At 34.1% G+C, this 16678-nt stretch overlaps 1 protein-coding gene across 14 annotated transcripts in view; it reads left to right on the top strand.

The window, feature by feature from the left end:
• Nucleotides 1-16678, top strand: part of BMPR1B (bone morphogenetic protein receptor type 1B) — a 356154-nt gene that overhangs the window by 178049 nt on the left and 161427 nt on the right. For 3 of the 14 annotated variants that reach the window (XM_011356272.2, XM_023528419.1, XM_023528416.1), the window contains exon 2: nucleotides 10847-10996. The exons of 10 other annotated variants lie outside the window; for them this stretch is intronic. The gene's annotated coding sequence lies outside the window, so the exon portion shown is untranslated. Of the gene's footprint in view, nucleotides 1-7363; nucleotides 7419-10846; nucleotides 10997-16678 lie in introns of all 14 variants that reach the window. One more of the 14 variants, XM_023528417.1, reaches the window with a different exon arrangement.

Genomic DNA, 16678 nt, shown 5'->3' with positions numbered 1-16678 from the left:
GTCTACCGCCCAATACCCGGGGTTCTAACCTGTGATAGCTCTTATGCACAGATCCCACGCCCAGACATGCTGGTGTGCAGTTTGGGAGTTTTTTATTGAGTTTTAGGTGTTCAACTTATTGTTGTTTCAAGGGGAGAGATCTGGGGACGTCTCTCACTCCACCGTTTCCCGTAAATCCCTGAGCAATTGAAAATATAATTAAATTGTAGAATATATGGTCAGACTAATAGACATCAGTGGGCGTTTAGAAGAGAGCCATGTCTGTAAGAGCTAGATTAACGAAAAAAGGCTTCCTGTGAGGTGCAACCTAAATGGAGTAAGTAGTATGTGAAAAGGTAAAGTTGGACTAAGGCTTCGTACTATGCTGATAATATTAGTGCTCATATTAATATCAACAGCTAATACTAATATTAATCCTAAGATCAAACGCTAGTATGGGATGCTATGCTAGGCATTCTTCTTAGTGCTTTAAATATATTAACACATTTAATTCCTACAATAAATAAATGAGGCAGGAACTACTATTATCCCCCCATTTTAAAAATGAGGAACTTGATGTTGCCAATAGATTTTTTAGTTGTGATCATAATTATAAGTTTTATTTTATTTCAGAAGTTCACAATAAAATGAAAGCCTTTGCAATTTCTCAAGATCCAACATTTTGAAGTTACGTTCCATCATATTTTTTAACCATGCCTCGTAATCTTTCTTTTTAAATAAAAGTTCTTTTTTTAATGATAGTCCTCTTCCCATAAAAACATAATATAATTACCAACAATAACACAAAAAGAAAAAGCTTTTATATTTTGGAATGTGGGGTAGCTTATTTTATAATTTTATAACTTCTTTTGTAATTTAGGTCAGCACATCAGATTTTAGTGCTTCCTTATTTGTCTGATTTAAAACAACTGGTATAGTTCATCTCCATTGAAAAAAAGAACAGAACATTGAATTTGAAAAAATATTTATGGCGGTAGAATTCTAGATTTAAATTCTAGTTAGTTGCCAGTAACAGATTAGAATTTGCTTTTTAATAACTTTGATAGACTTAGTGTGCTTTTGTCAAACTATAAATCGTGGATCATTGGCAAATCCCATCGTTAGTTTTCTTGGCAGTCTTTTGGAAGAAACAAACTGATTTTTATTGTGTTGTTTAAAGGAAAAAAAATTAATTGAAATTTATCATTTTTTTCACTCATCAAAGAAATTGAGTTTCAATTTTATTTGTTTGTAACTATCTTTTTCTCCTGAGATGTAGACTGTATTCTTCATGACATTAAAGAAAATTGTTTAGTTTCTAACAAATAATAATTATTTAAGAGATAGCTAAAGATGAACAGACTTGATTATGATTAAAGTCCTTTAAATTATAAATTGCTATGTTGATGCACATAGCATTCAATGATTGTTATTAGTTTATTCATTTGCCAAAATAACAGATAAGCAGTCAATAAGGCAAGTGTTGCTGAGTCGTCTAATTGGGGCCATATTTCATGTGGTTATTTACCTATCTTTGTTTCTTCTCATTCACAGATCTTGCTGTGGATTAGTGTTAACAATCCTGTGTTTGAGCATGACTGTGAAACTCGATGCCTCACCTAGGAGGCCTGCCTTCCATGGCGGTATACGAGGTGTGATTATAAAGTGTGAGACTGGCTTCCACTTGATGGACACACCGCACCCATGGTGTCTCTGTTGGGTGTTTTTTTTTGTTTTGTTTTTTTTTAATTTCGCAGTGTGCCAGAGGGGAGAATGTGTGTGTAAGAATTCTTTGTGGCTCTTCCTTTTTGTCTTTTTCTTATAAGACTTTAGGGTGTTTGAAATCTTCTCTAGTACTTACTCTGCCGAGCTTGCTGTTTCATTTGCTCCTTTTTGCTCCCTGCCCAATATCTGCACTGTTAACCTTGGAGGAGAAACATTTTTCTTTGGCTGGCCTACCTTTCCTGTGTTCCTTTAGCTCCTCACAGAGATGCTTCATAAATGGTTTTGTGATAATTGTTTTTCTTAAATCTAGGAGATAACATGTAACTTCAATTCGTGAATTGACATACATCATCAACTTTAAGTACATGTTTCAAGTACAGAGATGTCACAGTTTGAAAACATGGCCATCATGATGGTAAAATGTTACCGATTTTACAGGATATTAAAATTTTTTTAAAAATGCAAATTTTTGCATCAGTGAAATATGCTGTCTACTATCAGTTATCATTTGCATTTGAGATGGAGTAAGAAGCATAATATGAATGGAACCAAGATAAACATGTGTGCCAAATTTCATTCTTTGAGCATTTTTGAAAACAACTCTTTAAATAGGGAATGTGGAACCTAACTGCTATGTGTGTTCTTGCATATATATATATATATATATATATATATATATATATATATATGTGTGTGTGTGTGTGTGTGTGTGTGTGTGTGTGTGTGTTCTATACATATATGTATAGAACATATATGTATGAACATACATATATAACATGTATATGAACATATATATAACATATATATGAACATATATATATGAAAAGGAATAAAAGAAGCTTTCTATTTTTCAATCCATTAATTCATCATCCATCAACATTCTACTGAAAAAGCTGTGCTAGTAGTAGTGTTATTTTTTGATCATTTACATATAGTCGATAAAACATGGTGTTTAATACCATAAGCTTTAGTGGAAAGTAGACCTAGGCCCTTTGTACGAGGGTCTACTTTGAGACCTTGAGCAAATTATTTCATTTCGTTCAGTTTTATCAGATAATAACCTCATTTTCCACATAGAGCAGTGTTTAGGATTAAAGTATTAATATAAAGAAGATACTTTATATTAATGTGACATTAATATAATGTGACAGGTATCTTATGCTGCTAGGCTACCATAACAACATACCACAGACTAGGTGGCTTAACTACAAAAATTGAGTTCTGGGGGCTGGAGGTCCAAGGTCAAGGTGCTGGCAGGGTCAGGTTTATTTGAGGCCTCTCTCCTTGGCTTGCAGTTGGCCTCTCTCTTGCTGCATTTTCTTAGGGTTATCCTCTGTGTGCATTTATTCTTGGTGCGTGTGTCTTTCTTGGTGTCCTGATATCCTCTACTTATAAAGACAGCAGTCATGGATTAGAAACCACTCTAAGAGCCTTGTTTTGACTTAGTTCAAAGGCTCTGTCTCCAAAACCAGTCACATTCTGAGTTACTTAGGGCTTCAACATATGAATTTGGGAGGAACACGATGCAGACCTTAATAATAGCAGGTCCAAAGTATTAGTTGTTATTCAAAAGTATTTATTGCTTATATAAGAATTCTCTACTGGTGTCTGGTGTTAAAATAAGAGAACTTGGCTCAGGCTGGTATATTCAGGACAGGTCGCATGGGAACATTAGGGTTTTAACTGCGTGGTGAGGATGATCGTGCGAGTTTAGGGAAAAGGTCAGGAGTTATAAATGTCTAAAATTTGGAGTTTGGCATGAATGTGGTATGGTTGGAAAAAATGTGAGAAAGCTGATTTGGCAGGAAAAGAGCTTCACATTTGTAAGCCATAAGAGGTTAAGTGCCTATGAGATAAGGGGAGACCAGATTTTAGAGTCTCTTGAAAGCCAGGTTGGCCTTTTTAGCTTACACTAAAGACTATTGAACTGGAAAGTGATGTGAAAAAATTTTTAGGAGGGCATTAAACATTTTTTACTGTACAGATTTCTGTATATTTTTAATATGAAAAGTGAGCACATACCCACCCATTACTCATGTAATTAAAATAACTACATTTTTAAAGAATTTGAAAGGATCTTGTTAGCAATCCATGATACCAGTTAGACAGTTAGCAGTCTCAAAAAACACGTGGCATACCCCAAAATAGTGTGTTTGAGTGCTTGCCCCTTTTCCCTCTCTGTGTGAACACCCTTTCCAGACCAGTCAGGCTGGCCTCCTGAGTCAACCCTGAGAGTCAGTAAGCATTTTACAGAAACTCTTGAAAGCTGAATGTTGCTTTGGAGTATTAAAATATTTCTTACTTCTCACATTTCTTTTAAATATTTTTACCATTATTACTGTCTGAGCCACATTGGCTATCTTTATAAGGACAGCATTCTTTCTTGAAATGTAATATAAAATTTCATTACAAAATATGTACTTGAATTCCATTTCATAAAGTTAATTTACTTCACAGAACTTTGGAAATGCTTTGGCTAGCGAAGTTTTTGATCTTTGATTAAAATGTCGGGTAATAAAAATATTATGTGAGTTGAGATATATCTGAAATAAAATCTAGAGTAAAGAGTATAACTTTAGTTACAACTTGGAAAGTTTTGTTCATTATTTATTATTTTTTAAATCCCTTTAGAAGCAAAAAATAAAAAGGTCAATGTGAGAGATAATTTAAAAATTAGTTTTCAAAGATTTAAAGGTTAATTGAATTGTCTACATGTTTTCATTATCAAAGTAAAAGCTAAGTAGCTCTTGAATTATTGTTTAAATTGAGAGTTAGTGTTAACACATATTAAATTATTGCATAATTCTAAGGACCAATCCCCTCTTAACTTGTTAGAAATGTCTGGTTTGGAGTGCTTAAATTTTATCTCTTTTTGCTGATATGAAAGGCGGAAACTTAGGGAATCTTTTTGCTTTATGATTGCAATTTCAGTCATAAATTATCTTTAAAGGAAAGTCAAATTATATCTTAATAAAAGGAAATATTGTATCTATGTTACCTGTTCTAAGTGAATTATCTCTACGTTATGACTGTAGTATTATGATTCTTGCTTACTTTAAACTTAATTTCACAGCACAAATCTCAGGTATGCTAGAGATCTTTATCTTTGAACATTATTTTTCTTACACTTTATGTCCATGAATCATTTTCAGGGACAACCAGAGCAAGTGGGTCAGTTTCTTATATATCCACGTGTTTTTGAAATAGGTGATAGTGATGTTAGAACATAATAAGAGTAAACTATTTGGCATTCTGAGGCAAATTAGGTATAAGGGCCTGCTTTAATTTTAAAAACAAAAGCTCTACTGTTTCTAGCCAGAAAACTAAATATCTTGGAGTTAAACATGGAAAATGTTTATAGTGTTGTATAGTTTTATTACTTCAGACAGAAGGAAAACAGTTTATTGAGTAAGTTTCAGCCAATAAGAAATTTTATACAGGCCAACAAACAAGGATGAACAAAAAATATTTTCTGGTTTAGGGAGAATGAATGATAAAGACTCAAAATACTTAGCCATTCACTTTGAAACAAGTGCGATCTTTTTTTGGCGTTTATACGACAGTAGACAGCTAGTCAAATAGAAAAGTTTTGTGAATTAAAGAATTGTCCTTAAAGTAAAGGGGCCTGCCCTTTTTTACCCCTTTTTCTTTTTTGCTTGCTTAAATGCTAATCTCACAGCTGGAACTCAAGCAGCTATCTTGAATCAAGAGGTAGCAGTCACCTTTTGAGGATGGTGAAAATTGGTATAGAAGGAGCCTGGGTCTTTTAGAATTGTGGAGTTGTCATACAAAACCTGTTACCTAGGGATTTTGTTTTTGAGAAGGAAATAAACTTCTGTCTTATTTGAACCACTGTTATTTTTTGTTTTCCTTCACTCGTGGCTAAACATATTCATGACTGATACATCCTCCCAGCTATATTTAGTCCTAGAATCAGTAAACTATGGTCTGCAGGCCACATCCAGCCCCCTGCCTGTTATGTACATAAAGTTTTTTTGGAATACAGTCCCACCCTTTTGCTTCTGTATTATCTATGGCAGGCAGTGGCTGCTCTCTTGCTACAGTTTCAGAATTGAGTAGCTGCTTCAAGACTACGTGGTCACAAAGCCAAAAACTTTTATGTTCTGACCCTTTATAGACAAAATCGACCAATCACGGATCTAGTCTATTGATTAACCTCATGTTTTTCTTTGGAAATGTCTCTTTTATCTTTCTTTTTTCTGTATTCATATGGGTCCCTTACCAGGCCAAACATTTTCACCTCGTATCTGAACTACTTTGGATGTCTTGTTGTAAATTTCCTTAAATCATTTCTACTTTTATCATTTATTCTTTTTATCATATATACTATAACATGGTAAGCTTTCTTAAACATAGTTCACATTACATCATTCCTCTGATGAAAAATGTTCAGTGACTTCCTATTTTCTATAGCATCAGGTCATAATATTTTTGCTTGTCTTTTATGATTCTTTATATTCTTGAACTACTCTAGCATGCCAACATCATTTCCTATTCATTTATTAATTAATTCATTTAACATACTTTTTAAATGCCAAAACGTGCTAGGAAGCCTAAGAAATACACAGTTCTAGTTATCTTTTGCTGTAAAATAGTAGTAGCTTCTGACTGGTCTTTGCCACTAGTCATTTCCAATTCTGGTCTGTCTCCCACACTGCTTTCTGGGTGAGTCGTCTGGACTGCAGTTCTGATTGTGTCATACTCCTGATTACATCTTCAGTAACCACACATCACTTGTATGGCAGGCTATGCAGGTGAAATTTCAATAGCATAATATACAAGGCCTTGTTTAATATGGCCCTTGCATATTTTTGCAACTCTATTTTTTTTCTTGAGATAACCAACTTTTACTCTGTCCTTGAGGACGGCTTGGTATTTTTTGAAATTTTACCCAATTTCTGTTCCTTCTGCATATCCAGTAACTCTGAGGTATCCTTCTTTACCCCCATTTCCTACGAGAATGTGTTCTTATTAACCCTTCCTAGATGAAGCACTAATGTCACCTTCATTGTCAGGTGTCCTTCCCCCTCTGGCTGAATTTATCACTGCTTAGTCTGTGTTACTATAGAGCCTTGTGCATACTTATTATAGAGCACTTATATTTGTCATAGTTGTTGGTTTACAAAGTCACTTGACCTCTACTGAGTCAGGGACTACTTAACTTAAATTGTATCTTGCAACTTTCCCTCATGCCAGATATAGTTGTGTATTTGTATTTGTGGTATTATTTGATTAAATCCTTCTGGTTTACCACCACTTGACCCCAGGCCAGACCTGCAGCAGCTTTTTGTTCACCATTAAATTTCCCAGTGTATAGCTAAGTACCTGGCACACAACATACACTCAATACTTGATTGTTGAATGAGCAAATTAATTAGTTGAGGGCAAAGGCTTTATTTTTCCTGTAATTATGTGTCTCTGTGTCATGTAGCACAGAACTCAACAATGTTAATCACTAATGAAACCGTGAAGATTGCTTTTTTAACACAAAGACACTCTTCTTCTTCAAAAAAAATCTTATCAGAAGTTCAATATATAGAAAGGTTAAAAGCAGAACGGTGATGTTTGAATGCCCCTCCTCTGGCTCCCCACTGGGCTCCTGAGCTAACTTCACAGAATCCCTTGCCTCACCTCACAGGTAGATAATGGATGGAAACCACTGTTAGCAGAAGTTGCATTGGCTGTAAAAACAGGTAAGCAGTGTTTTTCATGGAGCTTGGCTGTAGCTGTGCGACTAGGCAGATCATTTAACCAGTTTTTTTTACCTTTTAAATGAGAGTTTCATCCTGATGTTCCTGCTGTTTCTTTCCAGCTATGTAAGTATATTTAACAGTTTCAGGTTTAGCCTTTGGTTCTCATTTAGATATAATCTCTTATTAGAGTACCCTTGCTTCTGCCTTACGCTAATGCTAAATTTCTCAAAAGACCATGCCCACTTCCAACTCATCTAAGAAGTCTTCTCCAGCTACTCCTTTGATTGTTGCATTGATCACACTTATTGTCCATAGCATATAAACTAGAACCTAAGATACAGAATTTTCCCAGTACAGAGTCCACAAGTATGTTTTAGCAAGTACATTGGCCAGATACCCATTTTGCTTACCTTAAACAACCCAATATTATTTCAGAATATTAAGGTGCATTCTTTCCATATGTATGTTACTTACCTTCTGAAGTTATTATATACATTTTAGAAGCACACTGTGTAGTGTTTTTTATTGATCGATCACCTTGATTAGCTTTATCTGCTTAATTACCTCATATTTCTGTGTACCTCCTATCATTTACTATTGTTGATTAATCATTTGAAAATTAAACACCTGTTTAATTGCGCAAAGAAATAGAAGAAAATGTGCCTTGGACATTTTTTGGTGAGACTACAATTCAAATGAGATAGTATTTGCTTTTATGTGGGGACAATCCATTAAACCCTTCTCTGTCCATTTTTTTTATTAGATAAAAGAGAAGAGCTGAAGAGAGACCTGCTTTTGCAGTCAGATTGGATTTGAATCAGAGCTCTGTGTGCCTTTAGTCAAATTAAAACCTCTCTGACTTTAGATTCTTTATTTTTAAAAGAAGTAGCGCCCCTTTTCTCAGGCCTGCTGTGAGGATTAGTTGAGCTAGGACTAAAAGCCTGTCATGTAGTAGGCATTCCACTAAGGTTAACTGTTTATGGTATTTCTTATCATGGAAAAATCTGAGGTGAGCTCTATGACCACCCTCCCCATCCCCACCACCCCGTCAAAAAAAAAAAAAAAAAAAATCTAGGTATTTGAGAGTGTTCTGAAAATCCATTTATTTTCTGGCCTGGATTATGTAAGATATTTCAAACTGAAGTTATAAGCTTTTTTTTCTTTTCCTCCTTCAGGCTTATTTTCTCCGAGTTTAAAAACACTGAAAGAGATTGGAGAAAATATGGGGAATTAGTAATTTGATTAAAGTGTTTCAAATTTTGTGGGACTGGGTTTTTTCTTCTGAATTTACTTGGTGGTACACTGAAGAAGTGGTCTTTCTGGTGAATATATTTCAAAGAAAATATACTGTGATTTAGACTGAAAGAGTAAATTGTGTGTATGTGTGTGTGTGTGTTCTCACATTTACATTTATGCACAGGAGTATTGATATGATAAACACATCTTTAGGCACTCAACAACTCTTAACAGTATGTAAAGTAACAACCCTGTGATCCAACAATGGAACATTTGTGGAATTGGAAAGGACAAAGAAACATTGGAAAGCAAGTTCATTGGCACATAGGGAAAGCATTAGCCAGCAAAGCACTTAGGATGGACAAGCGACCACACAGTTGTAGAAAAAGAATTTTTGAATCTCTTAACACAAAGTGTTGGCTTTGGACTCCCTTAGTTTAAATATTGACTTTTGAAATGAGATGAAAGTTGATATATGCCATGTTGCAATATCTTTCTCACCACATGTTAAGTGTCAGTAATGCAATCTTGTTGGATAACTAGTCCTGTGTTGTTTCTGATTTACAACCCTGGTAATTTTTCTTGTTCTGGGAATACATTGCATAATAATGCATGATGAGGCTAAAATTAGCTTTAAACCTACCTAAGTAAAAGTGAGAATTCTACTCATATAACCAACTTATAAATATTTAGATTTTAAATGATGTTTAAATATATAGATTTAAATACCTTTCTCAGGAAAATTATCAAAAGAATAAAAATATAAGCATAGAAACAAAAATAGCACCAGGAATAATTACAGTAGAAGAAAATAGAACACTTAAGTACCCATGAACAAATGTAGTGTAAAATTTTTGCTATAAGAAAAATAGACATATATGTCTGCTTATTTAAAGGGTAAAGAATATACCGTAAAGAAAAAATGCAAACTTTTGAATTGGTCCCAATGTTTTTTTAAATGAGTAATCCATTATACAGTGGATATTCTTTAAGTCATGAACTCTTTATATTGAGCTATATTGAAAATCTCCCAGTAACTGGGTAATTTCAAAACCTTCACTTGGCTGCGTATACATGACATAAATGTTCTCAAAGTGTTTATGATTTAATTGTCATGCCTGAGAAATTTTTGCATTTTATTAGCTTTAAAGTACACATAGGAGCTGAAAACCAAAAGTTTGATGACTAAATTCAGATTATATGCAGTCATTGAAAAGTATTTTATACAGTAGGTTTATACTGGAAAATTTTAATGAACACAACCAGCTGTATCCTAAGAGATGGTGTGGGGAAGTTAAGGAGCAGATCTGAAAGTTCCATGAAGAGAATGAGGGCTCTTGAAGAACCGTTAGTCTGTAGTGAAACATTTTATCTTGGGAGGTGAAAAGAGGAGGCAGAAAAACCAAGTGAATCAGATATTTTTTATATATTACAGACATGCAGCAAGGAGATAGAAATCCATGACAAAATATCTCAAAGTTGTGTTATATTCAAGCTCTATAAGTTTACAGAAAACTAAAACCATAGAATTAAGGGATAGTTTTATATTTTTGACCAAGACCAAGCCTTCTTAGACCTTTTGTGTACTCTTTAATTCTGTTAAGTAGGCTTTTAACATCTTTCTTGGTTGTAATGATTAATGATCTTTGAATTAACTAGAGCCATTCAGATTGTAAGGGCTCTTATAAATGCAATTTACTGTTAGAGATTATGTATATCAACCACATTTATTGTGATTTTCTAAAATCACATTTTATTTTCCTATTAACTTCTATTAAAGAACAGATAACTTTCATTTGCAAGTGTTTTTGTCCATATGAGAGAGATTGATTTTCCTTTAACTATTTAATAAAATGGTAAGACCATTCAAGATTCTGATTGTAGTACTGTAAGAGTTCAAAATAAATTTTACCCAGAAATGTATTAAGAGAATGTGAGACACCATATGTAATGGAAGAATGACCATATTCTTTATTTCACTTGAAGGATATCTCCACAATAATAGTGATAATAACATTTTAGTAGTTTGATTAATTTTCCCATTAGTTGTATGTGTATAAACTATACTTGTAATTTTACATTCAAGGGGATTTTGTATCTTTTCCTTTTTGTCATCTTTGGACTTTCCTGGCATCTCTAGATGTCATTACTTAATAATATATATGTGGTTTTATTATACTTTATTTACTCAGAAAGGAAGAGGAAGCTAGAGACAAAGCAATTACAGCTTGCTAGAAACAGAGGCTCCATTCTGCCCAACATCTTTGTACCTTACTCCTCATGACAAGATCTCACTGAGCCTCTACTGGGAGGAACATTATAAGGCTAAGCTCTGGCATATGGTGAGTAATTAAAAAAAGGGGGTGTAAGTTTTAGAAAGTTCTTTTTTTATGAGCTGCTCTTTAAAGCACAAAAAATGAAAATGCTGTATTGAGTTCTGGGCAAAATATGTTTATCTAAAAATTAGATATCCTACTTTTATCAGATAGGAGAATGTCAGTGAGATTTGCATTGCCTTTTTAGCCACTGAAATGTGAGCATGGGGGAATATTTGAGAAGCGGCAGCCTCAAAGTCACTTTATACTCCCTCAATTAGTTTTAGCTTTGATCCTGATGCTGCAACTTGAAGGCAGCTCAATGGCGTTGGGCAGGTGGCCGGAATACAGCCTCTGGGCCTCTGATTTTTGCGACAGCTCTAGGACCCATCCTGTGCTGGTTCGATGAGAATTTAAAATCTTTCTTGATAAATGTGTTTTACTTTTGGCACCATTATGTTCTTGGTCCCCTGTTCTGTGTTCCCAGGTAATTAGGTCTTTGCTCTGTTTCTTGGTATCTACCTTCACTCTCTACCCCAGTTTTTGTTGCCAGATTTCCCCGATGTTCTATATGTTTTCCCCAACTTCACCTTTCACATGCTATGTCAATTTTTCAGCAGTTTTCCTGGGCAATCATAGCTCATCTGTACATTCCAGGTCTCCCTGATTGGCTGCAGTCCCTGTGACAACATTCTGACATTGAGACATGTTTGTTTAGAAGGCTGAGATAGCCAAGCTAGTAGACTAGGCTGTTCATTTTGTTCAAAAGCTGAAGGCCTTGATTTAAACATTGGTTAATATTTTCAGAAAACTCGTAGCCCATCATGAAGCCTAGTTTATTTTGACAAAATCCTGATTATTTTTAAAACATCCTATGTGCATTTTAGGATTTGGAGCCTCTTATTGCTGGAATAACAGAATCGGTAGAGCAGAAAACTTCCTTTTCTGCTTTAGTTTTCTCCTTAGCATATATTACTAACATATGACATATTTCACTTTTAAAATTTATTGTTTGTCTTTCCCACAAGAATGTAAGCTCTATTTGGGCAGAAAATTTTGTCTGCTTTGTTCCCTTCTGTATCTTTAGTTCTTATAACAGTGCCTGGCATACAGTATATGTTCAATAAATATTTGTAGATTGAAATTCTGACTTTGTCAAATAATCATGTCTTTAAGTTTAGAAGTCTGCTTAGGAGTTAATAATGATCATTGTGTTCTGATTGCTTTGTGGTTCCTTATATACAAAAAGAGTGTGGTACTTTCATGAGTTTTTAAATTTACTATACTTTTTAATGTTTCAATATTTACTACACTTAAGATTTATAATTATAGATTAACTTTTTATTTACTTGCAGGCTAGGATTATGTTTTTGTTATACATTATTTTTTTTATAGCTCTTTAATTATTTTTTTTTTTACTTTGTAAGTTCAACCGTGCCTTATTAGTTGATCCTAAGACACTGTCTTAACACATTTTACAATTGCTGAATTTAGGCTATATTTTAATGTCATCATATGACAATCATAGCATTTTTTTCCCCCCAGTGCTACATAAAATGGTGATTGGCTCCTCATATAAATAATGATACTTTATATTTGATGAAATACTTTTGTTACATTTTAAAGTTTTGGATAGTTTTTAAGAATCATTAAAGTTTAATATCTAGAATAATTTCTTCCCATGTGAATGATAAAGCTACTGAGAAACTGTCACAAAAATACTTGATAGTCTTCTTTCATATATTTCATATACCTTAATTACTCTGACGAAATGATGTTTTGGAGGAGGGTTTGCAATTACTAAATTGAACTACAGGGAGTGCTTGGTCACCCAAGTAGGTATTCCTTCTGACATTGCACGCAGTGGAAACCTATCACTTGGCAATTTGACAAATGAAACCAGCTCAACTGCAGAGATCCAGAGTTTTAGAACTCAAGAAAGCAGGTCACTGAACATGTTTGTTTTCTAAAGGCTTCTGGATTAAGGGGCCCTGATGCCGAGAGTGTAGACAGATTTGAACACCTACCTAGACGTTTCCTAATGTGTGACCTGCTCTATGAGGTGTAGTTTTCATCTCTGAAATAAACCAGAGGTGCCCTCTGGAGGCCTATTCAATTTCTTATAGCATATTAGAATCATATGTTAAACAAGTGTTTGTGAGAATCTAGAATATATTCCCAGGTAGGGAAGCAATGAACTTGTAAGAGCTATTGGAGACACTATCACAGAGTTGTTGGGTTTCAGAGAAACTATTTGATACCACTGATTCACTGATTGACTTTGCAGAAAGTCACCCCAACCTCTCCAGGCTTCAACCTCTCCAGAGAACTGGACAATAGAATATGGTTGATAAAAATAACTGTTTTCCCTCTAGAATGGAAGTGTTTTAGAAAGGGTAAGTTTGATTGAAGTGAAAAAAAAAAATGGAGCATCTATTGATTGGAATAAAGTGATCCCATTGGTGTTTGAACTCAAAACTGAAAACTAAATCATACTAAGGTAGTTTATTATTCTACTTGTTACTTTTAGGAAAAACAATTGAGCCCTCACCTCTGTCACCTGTGTCAATTAACTGCAGAATTAAAACATGATGAATAAGCATGTCTGATTCTAATTTAATTCAGAAATGTCTCAACTACAAGCAACAACTTCATATATATTTCATTTCCTGATCATGGTGAGCCTGGCACCACAAAGATTAAATTTAATTACTGTTTCTCTCTTATTGCTTATTTATTGCTAGATTTATTGCTTTTTTATATTTAGTGTAACAGAATATTTCAGATTGGTTAAATCAACAAAATTCAAGTTTTGTTATGCAGTATACTTATTATGAATATACATGTATGTGTGCACCTAGTTTTATCACCTCAGATTACCATAGATAATATACAAGAGCATTTTTGTAGAACCCAATTCATAGTAGCTGCTAAATATTAGTTTCATAATAATAATTGATAATCATTACTCTTCAATGATTATTTGGAATTCATTTACTGAATTCAAAATATAGTGTTTGAATTTATGACTTTTGCTTTTGAAAAATTTCTAAAAATTGAATTACTAACAAAAAAAGTAGCATATTGACATTTTAAAGACTTTAGTAATACATCTAAATTGCTTTCTAGAACGTTTTTTATTAATTTATACTTAATCATCAATGTGGACATGTGCTTTTTTCTTTCATACCCTTGCCAATATTGAATATTATCAAAACTTACTGATTCATTTAGCTGGAAAGTCTCATTGTTGTTTTAATTTTTATTTGTTTTGTCATCAGTGAAATTAAATTATTTACATGTTTATGGTTCTCATCTGTGAGTTATTTCTCTATGATTTTGCCTATTTTAGTATTTTTCTTGCCAATTTATATATGTTCTGTATTATATTAAGGCTTTAAAGCTTGATCATATTTCTAAAAAGATATTCATAGCCTAGTATTTATGCTTCATTTTATTGGTTAAAAAATTTAACATGCAATTTCTATAGAAGAATTATTTCAAATATCTCTTTTTCCCTATTGAATCTTTTTTTTTATTTTTTATTTTTTAGCAGTCTTTCCTAGCTCTCTAGGCTTTCTTGGAGTAATTTTCAGAGCTCCCCATTTTCTGGTCATCTCTTTTCCAATGCTGTCCCTAAATCACTGATACAATCAGGTAGACCTATTCCATTTACGTTCCTACCATGACATCCTTGCTGTATCCCTTAATTTTTACATTGCACATCTTCTGTGAAGCCTGAGTAAGGCTTTAATATTTAATATTATATCACAGTTTAGTATTTGGTTATTTAATTATATACATTTTTGCTAATTAGATGAGTCTCTCCATCTGCCTTAAAACTTGCTTCAGAATAGGATTCATGGTTTATACTTTTGTATGTCCCCAAATCTTCTAACACAGGCAGGGAACAACATACTGAGCCCTTAGTGAGCACTTGTTAATTTATAATTGCAGATAATTGTCTTCATTATCTACCCTTACTTCCCCATATTATTTCTAGTGACAGAGCAGCTAAGGTAAATGAACTATAAAGGGTTTGGAACAAATATTTTGGAGTTTGGTGCATTATGTTTTCTCAATTGTGCTCTGATTCATACTGATCCCATATAGCATCAAAAAAAAAAAAAAAAAAAAAAAAAAGCCAGACCACTTCATTAACTCTGAAGAGCTAGCAGACTGCACAAGGAGGAAGCTTCCAGGTTGTTATTTAAGATGTCATAAAAAGTGTTGAGGCTACTGCAGACTCTGAGGTCTCTTCAGGATGTGGGCTTTGGCAGTCGGCCAGGTGAGTGGGCATGGTATGTGTCCCTGGCCTGCATTACAAATAGGACCTAGAATATTGCTTGGTTATGAAAAAGTGCAGAACAGCTACCTCTGTCCAAGAAATATCCTCAAGGGTTCTCAGAGATTCAGGTCCTTGTTTGGAGAGTTGGGTAGTTTGGGGACTGAATTTGAGTATCTTTTAATTTGCCTTTCTTTAATACCTTGAAGTTATAATACCTAACTACTTTTTTTTTTAAATGATTTCATCTGAAGATTTAAAAAAACAATGTCTTTAAAAAATGCTGTTTTTATTTATAAAATTTGATCAAAATATCAATTCCTATGTTTAGTAATTTTTTTGACATTTCTCATATGTAGCCAAAATGAGATGTAATAATTTGTGCTTTTTATTTCCAATGTCTCTAACAGTTTAATAAATAATTCCAAACCATAGTATGTTATTTCTCAAGTTTTTGTGGGTCAGGAATTTGAGTAGGGGGTTTGGCTGTTTGCTTTTAGTTCAGGGTCTCTCATGTATTTGCAGTCAGACAGTGACTGGAGTTGTGGCAGTGAACAGCTGAAGCACCTGGAGGCTAGTCAGGCATCTCTCTCTTTTCGTGTAATATCAGGGCCTGCCCATCTGGTTGTCCGCATGGGCTAATTTGGGCTTCCTCACAGTACGGCTGCCTCAAGGCAGTCCCTCTACTAACATAGTAGCTGAATGTTTCAAGAGGTGAGAGATATATTGCCCTTTTATGATCTATAAACTTTATAGTTTCACTTATACGGAAGTCAGAAATTCAAGATGAAGGACTGTCAACTCCAATGGTTGATGGTGGGAGTGTTGGAGTTACATTATAAGAAGAACATGGTGATATGGGAGATTTTATAGTGGTTATCTTTGGGAAATACAATCTACCACTGTCCATCCTCTGATCACAATCATTTATAGCCCTACTACATGTAAAATATGCTTGTTCTTGCCCTTAAAGCCCCTCAGTCTCATTCCATCACCACATTAGCTTGAAATCCGAGATTTTGTCTTCTAAATCAAGTCCAGGTACAAGTGAGGCTCCTTGGGTACAGATGCTTGAATGTTGAAAACGCTTGAACTAGAAGTTCTTCTGAAAAGCTGTGAAGAGATGCATTACTTGGCCTTTACACACCCAACATTCAGTGGTGTGACAAGCATAGGAAAATTCTGTAGTCCCTCCTATACAAGAGGCTGTTATACTTCATAGCATATCTAAAACCCAGATGTTCCTACTGCTATTTGCTTAATTAGGGCTCAATCTATTGTTCTCTGTGACTCTTGGTTTCTCCTGCAGTGTTCTCATTTCCATTCGCTGAATCAGCATTCTTTTTCCAAAAAAGTATAGCTGACAAATTTTCTCAACCTTCTTCCTATGCAGAGAAGTTTGGGATTTCAAAGGCCGATTTTTA

The sequence above is a fragment of the Pteropus vampyrus genome, unplaced genomic scaffold (assembly GCF_000151845.1).
Source record: "Pteropus vampyrus isolate Shadow unplaced genomic scaffold, Pvam_2.0 Scaffold25, whole genome shotgun sequence".
Lineage (NCBI taxonomy): Eukaryota > Metazoa > Chordata > Mammalia > Chiroptera > Pteropodidae > Pteropus > Pteropus vampyrus.
Note: the sequence above shows the minus strand (reverse complement) of the source record. Positions and strands in the feature narration are given on the sequence as shown.